Below are 13,943 nucleotides of genomic sequence, written 5' to 3'. Positions count from 1 at the left end.
GCAGTGACAGATAAATCTATTTTTCATCCACAAATATAAAAAGATAATTTTCTAAATGCTGGAAAATTACACATCTTTCTTTTTTGCAATTTTATTGAATGAAGAGAGAAACCTCATAGACCCTTGGATTGCTGGCTGTCATGATGACATGAAAAAAGCTCAGCTGTGAGTTTTTGCTAAAAAATGTGCCTCATTTGGTTGATATGAAAGGACCCAGAAGTCAGTTCTTACACCAAATGGGAAACTATTTGAAACCTGCTGTTTAATTTCTGGAGGAAAAATCCAAATGGGAACAATCTGAAGAAAGAACAGAAGGAGGAAATGAATCCAATTTGTCAGTTTGCCACTTCACCTACTGCACTCATCTGTTTCTGGAGAAATACATACCCACTCGCCATTGCATCCATCACACCAGGAACTGGAATGAATGGTGATAATATTAATTTAAAATAGTTAAAAACATTTTTACTATTGCTACTGTCTTCTCCATGTTCCTCTCCCTTTATGTGGTTGCATTTCTCACTCTTGTCTACAAAGATTTCAGGACGCCGCTTTGCTTTTTCTTCTTAATTTGCATTTAACTTTATTATTTACTTAAACATTCACATTTTTTAATCACAAATTTTGCTTTTTCTAATTTTTGATGTAATTTAATTTTCATTTTGAATTTTTGTTCTTGTGAAGCGCCTCATGATTTTTATCCTGAGAGGCATTATAGAAAATATTGTTTCTTCTTTTTTTCTAAAATTTGGATTGAAATTTGTTGAAATTAGACATTAATATGTAGACACCCCCACTGGCCACTGGAGAGTGGAACAGCGTTGTCGCCTTAATGGATGAGTCTCATTCTCCAAAGTCAATGCAGAGTGGGCAACTATGCCCATTTTTGGTGTAGCGTACGGTTGCAACAATCAGTGTATTATTTAAATCCGATCACATGGGATTACTATTGACTTTTCTATTCTAGCTGACGGGATGTTATATTTGTGTGCATTTCATACATTAAATTATTTTTATATTTTAATTGGCATGCCATACCATGCATCTGATTTTGTGAAAAGGCTTGATAAAATGTGTTTTTTAGTTGGGTTAGCACCGTCTTCAGTAGAAGTTAATGCACTGGGGCAAATGGAGACTCATCTAAGATGGTGGCCGTTCACTATGGCAGCTCCAATAGGAAGTGCCTGTCCACGGGCCATCTACGCATACACGTCTGTGGTTGAACGGTTTCTTTCATCTTAATTTTTTCCCTTCTGAATTTCTTTAATTTTTCTTGGTTTTGAATGTATGATTGACCGTGTTGGATTTTTTGTGTGTGTGTGTGTGTGTGAGTGAGTGTGTGTGTGTGTGTGTGTGTGTGTGTGTGTGTGTGTGTGTGTGTGTGTGTGTGTGTGTGTGTGTGTGTGTGTGTGTGTGTGTAAAATTTAGAATTACAAGGTTCTTGGATGACCTCAGCTCTGAGAAATTACAACGTGCATCCATCGATAACTGATGAAAACCAGACCAGTGTGTTTCGCTGCCCTATCTAAATAACGTCTAAGCAGTTTGTGCAATACTTTACAAGTATTAAAAATAGTGTCATGTTCACTTTAAATGGTTATGGAATTTTATATTTATTTTAAGAGTAAATGTCACCTGCAGCAACATGCAGCAGTGTCACTGGCCGATTGATTTCTGGTGAATAAACCATGTAACAGAAGACTGATGACAGTGTTTCCATTAACTGCTCTGAAAGTCAGCCAATTTCATTCTAAAATAGCAGGTATTCCCATTGTAGTTGGGTCCATTTGGTTTGCATTGACAAGCCAAGAAATGACCTGTATAAATGAACTCCTGTACAAACCATGTGGCTGCTGAATTGCACAAATCATTTGCCAATGCTGCGCCTAAACATTGGAACGTAGCGCCCTTTCACAACACTCCAAACATCTGAAGCTTTTCAAAAACCTTCTTATTATTTGGCATCTAAACCAGATTAAGTCACATTTCTGTTTTGTTTGTCTTTTGAGTGTTGTCCTTTGTTTTATCTTTTTATTGTTATGCTTCTTTTATTCTTATGCTTTTATAATTTCTTTTATGTTTTTGGACCAACTGTATGCATGGGTGCTTTCTCCTGTGTGTTCCTCCACATGCCAAAAACATGCACATTTTGTAAATTGCTGACTCTAAACCATCCCAAGGTGTGAGTGTGTGAAGGGTCTTGTGTCCTGTGATGGACTGGAAACCTGTCCAGGGTGTCCCATGCCTCTCCCCGTTGACTGCTAAAGACCGGCACCAGTGAGTGAGGAAGTAATTGGGTGGATCTGTCTTTTTTGCAATCCATATCTCACTTCATGACACACTTATTTAATTGAATTGGAGTGAAATGAAACTGACTGAAAACCATCAATTGCATTTAAATCCATTTAAATGGGAACTCTTTCCTCTTAATAAGTGCTATAAAAAGTGCTTCATAGTCGGCTTCTTCTCTTCCAAATATAACACTTTTAACAATGTTATCATAGATTTTTTTTCAGCTTTGATAACACAATTTGAAAAGTTTATTTTACTGGTGTTTTTTGAACGAGGTTAAACACGACTAACTTTGTAACTTTTCTGACAGCTGGATTATATAACGATATTCCACAGGGTGGTGGCGAGGCATCATAAAGACATAACACTCTCCTGTGAAGCACATTTAATCAATGTCTGGCTTGGGCAAAACAGAATCCCATCTCCCATCTTTTTCTCTTCCCATGTTGTCTTTGTTACTCTGGTTTTCCTCCATAGCCCAATCTGTCAGCCTTTCATCTTTTAGAACGCATCTCATCCCTCCCCTCCCTCTGGAAATCTCTTTGGACTCTAAAGGCTGATTCATTCAGGCACTTAATCAGACATATTAATTCCATATCTCCCTGATTGCACTAATTCCACTCTGCAGTGTTTCCTTTCCCTCGTCTGCAGCATTTGTTTGTAGCTACAAATTTCATATTGCAGTTCCAAGGCTTCTACAAACATTTTTTCAGAAGCAAATTAATCTGTGTCGCCTACAACTGCACTAGCGAGACAGTATGCAATGCTCAAAGCTATAAACAGCTGTGTTCCGTATTATGCTATATCATTATCCTTCACCTCTACATCCACTTCTACTCCATTAGATTTCTAGACAGGTGTGTTTTGGTAAATGTCTCGTTGGGTGTTTGCAGTCTACAGCAAATTTAGAATTCTTTAAGAAGCTGTTTGAAACTACTCACTATATATTATTTATGTCAATGTTAAATTATGTGTTCTTGACATTTTTATGGGTTGTTTAAACATGTGCATGCACTGAAATACAGATAAGAAGCCAGAAAAACCCAGAAGCTTTCCATTTGTCTAGCCCAAGAAAAAGGGGGGATGGGGTTTTAAATATGGCTGGGATGTGTATAAATACCTTATAAATACAGCTTTAGCCATAATGAGAGCTGCATTATGTAACTGGGGGAAAAAATACATAATTTGTTCCAAATAATTGTATTTTATCCTAATGGCTACCCTAAAGTATACACTTTTTTTTTTACCTCATCACCATAGTCTTCGTTTTATTGAAAATGTGCATCAGCATCGCATCACAACAAACCTTTAAAGGTGTGGAACACTCATTTGATCAATACAATAATGGCGGTCTGTAGTAGGAGTTAATGCCTTTGTACTCGGGGGGCAAACACATTGGTGCACCATTTCCAGGAACCAGCAGTGACCCACATCACAGCTGAGCTTCAGACGGCAGGTTTTGGTGTCTTATTTCCTGACATTTGGACATCTCACCTCGAACTGGATAACAGCAACATCACTTACAGCATTTCACCTTCTACTTTCTATCAGAAGCTAATGCATGAGAACGATTCTATCTATCTATCTATCTATCTATCTATCTATCTATCTATCTATCTATCTATCTATCTATCTATCTATCTATCTATCTATCTATCTATCATCTATCTATCTATCATCTATCATCTATCTATCTATCATCTATCATCTATCATCTATCTATCTATCTATCTATCTATCTATCATCTATCTATCTATCTATCTATCTATCTATCTATCTATCTATCTATCTATCTATCTATCTATCCTCAACATCCCTCAGTGGTTTGGTGGGAGCCTTCTACCAGACACACATGGATTTACCATTAGATAATGACAAATGGCAGGCACAGCTAAGCTGATTTCAGCACTTACTGCTCCTTTGGGAGCCTGTACTCACCACGCTGCGATCCACACACCGCCCGGCCCGACCGAAGATTCTAATTGAACGAGTGGCCGTTCACCCTATCGATTCAGCCTGACATGCATTTCTAGTCAGTTCCAGAGGGTGATGTAGTGTGACCTGCAGGTCAAAATATGCTGAGATCTGGAGCAGAAGACACTGACATTAGTCTTGATTTGTTGGACCAATACTCATTGACAGAGAGACCTTTTTCTGAGGGAGTTCATAGAGAGAGAGAGAGGGGGAGAGAGAGAGAGAGAGAGAGAGAGAGGGGAAATGGTTGAGTAGGTCTTTGATAGAACCCTAAAGGCACATCTAAAGGTTTATTGGACTGAATGATGTGAAATATGTGATGAGATACTAAATGATTTCAAGCAGGTAATGCAAAATATAAGATGGCACTAAAATGCAAACAACAATCGGAAAGGCTTGATTACTTCTTTTCCTCTTAATTACAACTTTATATTTATGATCATATTCCAGAGCCCTCTGCTCTCCCTTTGCCTGTCTCACCTGGACATGACTTGGACTTGTAGCTCAGTGTTCCTTTAAATGAATTTCTTTTATATTATTTTGACATTTTTGGTAGGAAAATTGCATCATGATGAGAGATGTGTGTTTGAGACAGAATAGAGGAAACCATCACACTCTGATCTTTTCTTCTTCTTCTTCTTAAATGGCAGCTGCTTTTGACAAACCCAGACTACATTTGGGATCTGAGTCTGGCTTTTTTCTCCTCTCAATTACAGAGAACATACATCTCTTAGATGTTTTCTAAAAACTCAGACTTGAGAAAAATACTGAAAAACGCAATGATCTATTGTGTTGGATGAGGAGGAAAGAGCCCAGAGGGTGTGTGTGTGTGTGTGTGTGTGTGTGTGTGTGTGCGCGTGTGTGTGTGCGTGCGTGCGTGTGTGTGTGTGTGTGTGTGCGTGTGTGTGCGTGTGTGTGTGCGTGTGTGTGTGTGTGTGTGTGTGTGTGTGTGTGTGTGTGTGTGTGAGCAGCATGTTTGAAAGGAAGGAAGAGACGACGATTACAGTATTGATGATGATAACAACAACAATGATAAAGATTACAACAACAAAGTCTTTATCCATCATCTCTATCATCTACTTTGTACTCATAACTTTGTCATTCTAAGGAAGTTTTGAGCCAGACAGCTGTAGACTCCATGTTGTTTTACTAAAATCTTCACTGTAAGTTTACACATTTATGTAACAAATTCAATTTTTGTAGTTTAGTTTTTTTGTAGAGAAATAAAACGACAACCACCAAATCCATCTTTTGAAACCAAAAAGTTAAAGGTGTAGTACGTAAGAATATAGTGAGCATTTTACAGCGAGAAAATCCCAAAAGAGTCAAACGTTTCAGTCATTTTGGAAGGAAGGTTATACTGAAATGTATTTTATATCCAGCAGACTACAGGGTTTGTCAGTTTTTCTCCTTTCAAAACAAAGGAAGTAGGGACGTAACTAGTGTTTACCATCAGTGAGTGTGGGGTTGCCGTGTCTCCTGTGAGCTAATATCGCACCAGGACTGGCAAAATCCTTCAGAGTTGTTTAAAGTAGTTGCAGTAACCACATTTTACCAATGGATGTTGATTGTACTTCATTTCTACATAATTCGCCTTTAATTATACCTCAGAACCACCAACTTTCAAAAAATTTGGGTCACCAGCTTTTGCAGATTTTAGATGTTTCCTTGCTCCAACAGGTCTTAATCAAATTATTTAATCACCACCTGAAGAACACTGTTAATTACTTATTAATTTAGAAATAACTATTTAGTTGTTGAAAAGTGAAGGAAAAATGTTCCATTTACAGACCCGACATTACCCATGTGTTCATTTAATACAGTTTTCTGTAATGAATAATGACAATCATTACTTTCATTATTGTTTTATTGCTGTTTCTGTTAGCAATCAGGAATACATAACCACAGGACTTACCTTATGAGGAAGGTCCATTCACTCTTCAGATGTCAGATCATTCGTTCCTCCAGTTTTCCATCTGGAATTGGTTAATGTCCCTTATCCTTATCCTGTAACATAGCCTGGTAAGCCGTCTTCTATGTGTGATCATAAAGTCAGTCTCAGCCGTGGGATGAAATCTACGGTTGTCATTCAAACTGTCTCTGCATGCTGTCGAACAACAAATGATGTGACGTACTCACTGAGGCTAGCCCGACATGCAGAGCTAAATGTGCACTGTCTAGATTTGAGGGCTATCAGAAACACTGACTCTGCTGTGATACGTCTTTGATGCACAGAGGTTGTTACAACTATCTTCATCCGACCCAATTTTTCAAATTTAACTCCTCAGTTAGATTTGTGCTTATTCTTTTGTTGTTCTTAGAGATTTTTATTTATATAGAAGCTGTTACTAGATTCTGAGTAGTAGAAGTTCTAATTATGCAATTATACATTTTTCACTAACAAAAATCTACACCAAAGTGCTTTTCTACATCAATTGTGAAGCATTCACATCTCATGAAGCAATATCATATTTCCATCCCTGTTTTAATGTTAAAAATGTAGAAATATTTTAATTATATATTTCCATTTGTTAAATACCACAGTCACATTTAAGTAGCTTAGATTAGTGTAATGGCTCCTGTTTGTAGTTCCTTCCTTTGTTAAGTGCCCATGTATTTCAGTTAAATGACCCATTTTATTTATTTTGTAATTTCTATTTTAATATTATAAATATTGTATAAGTAGTGAGTTTTATTTAAAAAATAACCTAACTTTCTTGCATGTTTTTATTTAAAAAGTAACATAATAGTTACATTTCCCGGTAATTAGTTTCTTTTACAACACTTTAATAGTTAATAATTCAGCTACTTCCATCCATTCTCTTCTACTTATCCAGAGTCTGGTCGTGGGAGCCTAAGCAGGGAGGCCAGCTACTTTGCTTAATAAATAATTTGTAACTATAACTAATTACTCATTCAAAGTAACTTGCCCAGCCATGGAAATTACTGCTGTATTTCACACACATAAAATTTGGCTTTTGTCTGAGCTTTTAAGAACTAATCAAGCATGTTGTGAATGAAATATCAATAAGCCAGTCAGAGGCATGGTGGAGGTGGGACTTGTACTGCTGCAACCCACTGAGGTGCACTTTGATTCCTTTAATCTTCAATTCGTGCAACACATTAATTCAAGGATCTTCGAAGGATCTTTCATGGCGGTTAAAACGAAGAGTCGGAGTACCCGGCCCGGAGGGTTACCGGGGTCCCACCCTGGAGCCAGGCCTGGGGTTGGGGCCCGTGAGCAAGCGCCTGGTGGCCGGGCTTTCGCCCATGGGGCCCGGCCGGGCCCAGCCCGAACCGGATACATGGGCTCGTCCAACTGTGGACCCACCACCCGCAGGAGGAACATGAAGGGTCCGGTGCAATGTGAATCGGGTGGCAGACCAAGGCGGGAGCCTTGGCGGTCAAATCCCCGGACAAGAAAACTAGTTTTTGGGACATGGAACGTCACCTCGCTGGCGGGGAAGGAGCCGGAGCTTGTGGCAGAGGTTGAGCGGTACCGGCTAGATATAGTCGGTCTCACCTCGACACATTGCATTGGCTCTGGAACCCGAGACCTGGAGAGGGGTTGGACACTCTACTTTGCTGGAGTTGCTCCGGGTGAGAGGCGGAGGGCTGGGGTTGGCTTTTTGTTAGCCCCGAGACTCTCTGCCTGTGTGTTGGGGTTTACCCCGGGGGACAAGAGGGTAGCTTCCTTGCACCTTCGGGTCGGGGAACGGGTCCTGACTGTTGTTTGTGCTTATGGGCCAAATATCAGTTCAGAGTACCCACCCTTTTTGGAGTCCCTGGGACGAGTGCTAGATAGTGCTCCATCAGGGGACTCCATTGTCCTGCTGGGGGACTTCAATGCTCACGTGGGCAATGACAGCTTGACCTGGAGGGGTGTGATTGGGAGGAACGGCCCACCTAATCTGAACTCGAGCGGTGTTTTGTTATTGGACTTCTGTGCAAGCCGCAGTTTGGCCATAACGAACACCATGTTCGAACATAAGGATGCCCACCGGTACACTTGGTACCAGGGCAGCCTAGGTCACAGGTCGATGATAGATTTTGTAGTCGTATCATCTGACCTGCGGCCGTATGTTTTGGACACCCGAGTGAAGAGAGGGGCGGAGCTGTCAACTGATCACCACCTGGTGGTGAGTTGGATCAGATGGCAAGGGAACATGCCGCGTAGACCTGGCAGACCCAAACGCATAGTGAGGGTCTGCTGGGAACGCCTGGCAGAAGAACCTGTCAAGACAGTCTTCAACTCCCACCTCCGGCAGAGCTTTGACCACGTCCCGAGAGCAGTGGGAGACATCGAGTCCGAGTGGGCCTTGTTCCACTCTGCGATTGTCGAGGCGGCTTTTGCTAGCTGTGGTCGTAAGGTGGCCGGTGCCAGTCGTGGTGGCAACCCCCGTACCCGCTGGTGGACACCAGAGGTTCGGGGAGCCGTCAGGCTGAAGAAGGAGGCCTACAGGGCGTGGCTGGTCTGTGGGTCTCCGGAGGCAGCAGACAGGTACCGGATAGCCAAGCGGGGTGCAGCAGTGGCAGTCGCCGAGGCAAAATCTCGGGCGTGGGAGGAGTTTGGTGAGGCCATGGAGAAAGACTATCGATCGGCTCCAAAGAGGTTCTGGCAAACTGTCCGGCGCCTCAGGAGAGGAAGGCAGCAACTCGCTCACACTGTTTACAGTGGGGATAGGGAGCTGCTGACGTCAACTGGGGCTATAGTCGGACGGTGGAAGGAATACTTTGAGGAGCTCCTCAATCCCACCAATGCGCATTCCGAGGAGGAACCAGAGCTGGGAGGCCTGGGGATGGACTGTCCGATCTCGGGGGCAGAAGTTGCTGAGGTAGTCAAACAACTACACAGCGGCGGAGCCCGGGGGGCGGATGAGGTTCGTCCTGGGTATCTCAAGGCTATGGATGTTGTAGGGCTGTCATGGTTGACACGTCTCTACAACATTGCGTGGTCATCGGGGGCAGTTCCTAGGGAGTGGCAGACCAGGGTGGTGGTCCCCATCTTTAAGAAGGGTGACCTGAGGGTGTGTTCCAACTATAGGGGGATCACACTCCTCAGCCTCCCTGGAAAGGTCTACTCCAAGGTACTGGAGAGGAGGGGCCGATCGATAGTTGAATCTCAGATAGAGGAGGAGCAATGTGGTTTTCGTCCTGGCCGTGGAAATGTGGACCAGCTCTATACCCTTGCAAGGGTGATGGAGGGGGCATGGGAGTTTGCCCAACCAATCCACATGTGCTTTGTGGATTTGGAGAAGGCTTATGACCGTGTCCCCAGGGGCACCCTGTGGGGGACGCTCCAGGAGTATGGGGTGGGTGGCTTTCTGTTAAGGGCCATTCAGTCCCTTTACCAGAGGAGCGTGAGTTTGGTCCGCATAGCCGGTAGTAAGTCGGACCTTTTCCCAGTGAGGGTTGGACTCCGCCAGGGCTGCCCTTTGTCACCGGTTCTGTTCATTACCTTTATGGACAGAATTTCTATACGCAGCCGTGGTGTGGAGTGTGTCGAGTTTGGTGGCAGGAGAATCTCGTCTCTGCTTTTTGCGGATGATGTGGTCCTCCTAGCTTCATCCAGCTCTGACCTTCAGCTCTTGCTGGGTAGGTTCGCGGCCGAATGTGAAGCGGCTGGGATGAGGATCAGCACCTCCAAATCTGAGACCATGGTTCTCGACCGGAAAAGGGTGGCTTGCCACCTCCGGGTCGGGGGAGAGGTCCTACCTCAAGTGGAGGAGTTTAAGTATCTCGGGGTCTTGTTCACGAGTGAGGGTAGGAGGGATCGGGAGATCGACAGGCGGATTGGTTCGGCGTCTGCAGTGATGCGGACGCTGAGCCGATCTGTCGTGGGGAAGAGGGAGCTGAGCCAGAAAGCCAGGCTCTTGATTTACCGGTCGATCTATGTCCCAATCCTCACCTATGGTCATGAGCTTTGGGTAATGACCGAAAGAACGAGATCGCGGATACAAGCAGCCGAAATGAGTTTCCTCCGTAGGGTGGCCGGGCTCAGCCTTAGAGATAGGGTGAGGAGCTCGGACATTCGGGCGGGACTCGGAGTAGAACCGCTGCTCCTCCGGATCGAAAGGAGCCAGTTGAGGTGGTTTGGGCATCTGGTCAGGATGCCTCCTGGACGCCTCCCCGGGGAGGTGTTTCGGGCATGTCCTGCCGGCAGAAGGCCCCTGGGTCGACCCAGGACACGTTGGAGAGGTTACATCTCCAATCTGGTCCAGGAACGCCTTGGGGTCCTGCCGGAGGAGCTGGTGGACAAGGCCGGGGAGAGGACGGCCTGGAGCTCCCTAGTTGGGATGCTGCCCCCGCGACCCGGATAAGCGGAGGAAGACGAGACGAGACGAGAGACATTAATTCATTTAGTTTTGAAGTATTCTGAAACACTAGACAGGCAGCTGGAAGCATCGCCTTTCAGGTTCTTGGCTCATATCCTTCCTGACTGCACTGCTTCTTTAAGCCCCTCAAGTTGATTCAAACAATATACCTCTAACCTTTCTAAAACAAATATTTCATCACACTTCATTTACACACACACACACACACACACACACACACACACACACACACACACACACACACACACACACACACACACACACACACACACATATGAAATTAAAATTTCATGCACATTTTTGTGAACATCCTGAGAGCCCAAAACCTGATTTAAGGATTTTGGATTCACTATTTTATTATTCTGCTCAAGCTAAAGCATTTTTCCATATCTAGACTTGCTTTCATTAAGAGGCCGGCTGCTATTTTCAAATTTTTCTACACTGGCCATCGGCCGAAATTATTTTTAAAAGCCAATTAAAAAATAATAAAAATCAGGCGCCTTTTGTCATTGTTTACACCTAAGAAACTATTCCTCCACTCTAGAATATAGCCTTCCTTTTACTTACGTTGTTTTATGATAAATTAAAGCAAAACATACTGCTGCCAGACCAGGACAATGACAGAGTTTGTTAGCTACAACACCCTTTTTCTTACTTATCTAAATCTAGCAACAGACAAAATTTCCTTTTATATTTGAAGGTCAATAAATATTAAGAGATTTATTGACTTATTTAACTTATATTGCACACAGTGAGTGTTTAGTTCTTTCACAATCAATGTGCTGCTAAAACGTGTATGTATGTATATATATATATATATATATATATATATATATATATATATATATATATATATACACACATACACATTTGTGCCTGAAAACAGTCCCTGAGAACTACACTTCTTGTTAGGAAAACATTTCCCCATCACCGACTGGTCTGAAACTGTCTGTGACCTCAGGTCGTTACATTTAAATCTAGGCAATTGTTTCCTCCTTCCGTTTTATTTTTATATCATCACATGTATATAAAATCAACATTGGTGAGTTTGCTGGGTTTTATGGCTGTTAGTTGAGCGTCATTAAGTCAGAGTGTAACAACATTTACTAGTGATGCTGCACACATCAAATAAATCCTAAGAAAGAGGTTAGGGGATGATAGCTCCACACATTTTCATGCTATTTTCAGTCTTACACACACTCACTTGAACTCTGCATGGCATTAATGGATGTCGTGTAAAGACGGGAGACTTTATCTCCATTTGCTCTTGTTAGCTATAATTTATTCAACAGGGTATTTCCTCTGAAACAATATGTCTGGATATGTGTTTGTATTTGCGTGCGTGTGTGTGTGTGTGTGGTTATGTATTTGTGAAGTCTCATGGATTTGAGTGTCACCGTCTCCCTAAGGAATGAGTTCATCTAACATACACAAAGACCCTCTCAGCATCAGCATAAGGTCTAGTGTAAGACGCAAATTTAGAAGAGGACTCACTGAATTTTTAACGTAAAAAGGAACTTCTAATTTAATGTATGTTACTGTGCATTTCTACAATATGTGATGCTTTGGGTTGTTCTAAAACTGTTCATTATTCATGCTGTCTTTCTTACAAGAGGATCTTTGTTGACATCTTTTTTTCATCTTCGAGCGCATGCCTGTCTGGGCGGCAAAAACAAACACAATATGGCCTACGATCAATAGGCGACATACTGTTTTAAGAGAGTTTGCAGGTGAAACCCCTGATATATAAACACATTACCATCTAAAGACAGGAGGAGTTTTAGAGAGAAGCTTAGACTATGTACTGAAGACAAAATAAGAATATTAAAAGCCTGTATGAGCTATGGGATGATGGAAAATGTGGTCCCATTCGTCTGTGCTTTTTCGACAATAAAACTTTTCATCAAGCCAAAAAGTGAACCACACAGCAAGAATGATCCATCTGCTTCAATAAATGCTACTCCAAATGTACAAAACAATAGAATTATAGACAAAATTTGCTGTTTCTTGCCACACAGTCCTGTGATGCAATGCAAGAAACATTAACATTGACGTCACAAAGATCCTCTTGTAGATAGCCATGGGGACCGTGCAATGTAGTATCTTTTCTAAAGTTGTGTTTCATATTTGCAGGGCAAGAATGTTGGATTGCAAGCTATTATGCGATTGACCAGAATTCAACGGAACTTTGAACTGGCAGGTAAGAAACTAAAACTAATGGTGGAACCTTAATTATTGGTAAGACGTAGGTTTATTCCAATGAAGATCACAAAAGTGAAAATAAATAAAAATCCCAGGATTAAGAGTTTTGTGACAATATATTCAAGATTATCATCTTATGTTTGGTTAAATTGAGTTGTGCAATTTTATATTACATATTAAAATAAGATAAAGATATTTCAATGTGGATTTAAAATGTTCAGTTTCATTTTTATCAACCTTGTAAAACTACTGCCGGGACAAGTCCTAAACTTAAAGCAACTTTAGCAAAATTGGAAAACAAGTTAGCTTAAAACGTGTTTTTTCATGTTTCTTGACAATGTTCTAGCATAGTACAGTTGTGGATATATTGTGGAGATTAAAAAACAACATGAAAAGTGAATAATTTGTAGAATAATTTAGGGGACTCTTAAATGTTTTTGTCAGGCTGTTTCAGACAGTAACAATCTATTACAGCAGGGTTACAAGGAATCAGGGTCTGCCGGGCCTCTTAAAGTAAACTCACTTTCTTGGGCTGCTTTACGATCATCCAGAGCTATCACTGGACATAATGACTCCCAGAAGATGGCTAACCACACTATTACACATCCATTACCATGATTACCAGGTTAAAATTGTTTTGTGGGTCAGCACTCTTCCAGCTAAAGGAGGAACCAATAGCCATCTACAACTACCAAGCTTGTTTAGGCTTGTCTTATTGCTTTCTTCACGATTTAGACTTTTGTGAAATTCATTTCTGAATGACTGAGCCAGATTTTAAATGGAACGTGAAGTAAATTTGTCAGCAACTTATTTGCATTAGAAATGAGTCAGTGGGAAATCAAAAAGGAACCTTTGCAGACGAGGTAATGAGGGGAAAACAACTTTTTTATTAATATCTATTATATATTTAATGGTGTGTGGGAAGGGTTTATCCACCATATTACTTTTGCACTGGTCAGGAGTTGGTTTGTAGCTGTAGGCTGAATGCTACACTAATTAAATAGCTCCAATACAGAAAAAAAAAACATCCCATTTTGTCCCCCTCCTCCTTTCCACATTTAGTTTAAAGTTTACTGACTGACATGAATTCAGTGCAGGTTTAGTCAGCCAGGTTGTTGGGCTAAGCTGACTGTAAGGCA

At 41.7% G+C, this 13,943-nt stretch overlaps 1 protein-coding gene across 2 annotated transcripts in view; it reads left to right on the top strand.

The window, feature by feature from the left end:
- lrrc4ca (leucine rich repeat containing 4C, genome duplicate a) overlaps positions 1–13,943 on the top strand; it is a 236,114-nt gene that overhangs the window by 200,774 nt on the left and 21,397 nt on the right. For both annotated transcript variants that reach the window (XM_054733213.2, XM_015964818.3), the window contains exon 2: positions 12,736–12,802. The gene's annotated coding sequence lies outside the window, so the exon portion shown is untranslated. The remainder of the gene's footprint in view (positions 1–12,735; positions 12,803–13,943) is intronic.

Source organism: Nothobranchius furzeri, chromosome 4, assembly GCF_043380555.1.
Source record: "Nothobranchius furzeri strain GRZ-AD chromosome 4, NfurGRZ-RIMD1, whole genome shotgun sequence".
In the NCBI taxonomy this organism is placed as follows: Eukaryota; Metazoa; Chordata; class Actinopteri; order Cyprinodontiformes; family Nothobranchiidae; genus Nothobranchius; species Nothobranchius furzeri.
The sequence above is the reverse complement of the archived record's forward strand: the minus strand, read 5'-3'. Positions and strand labels throughout refer to the sequence as shown.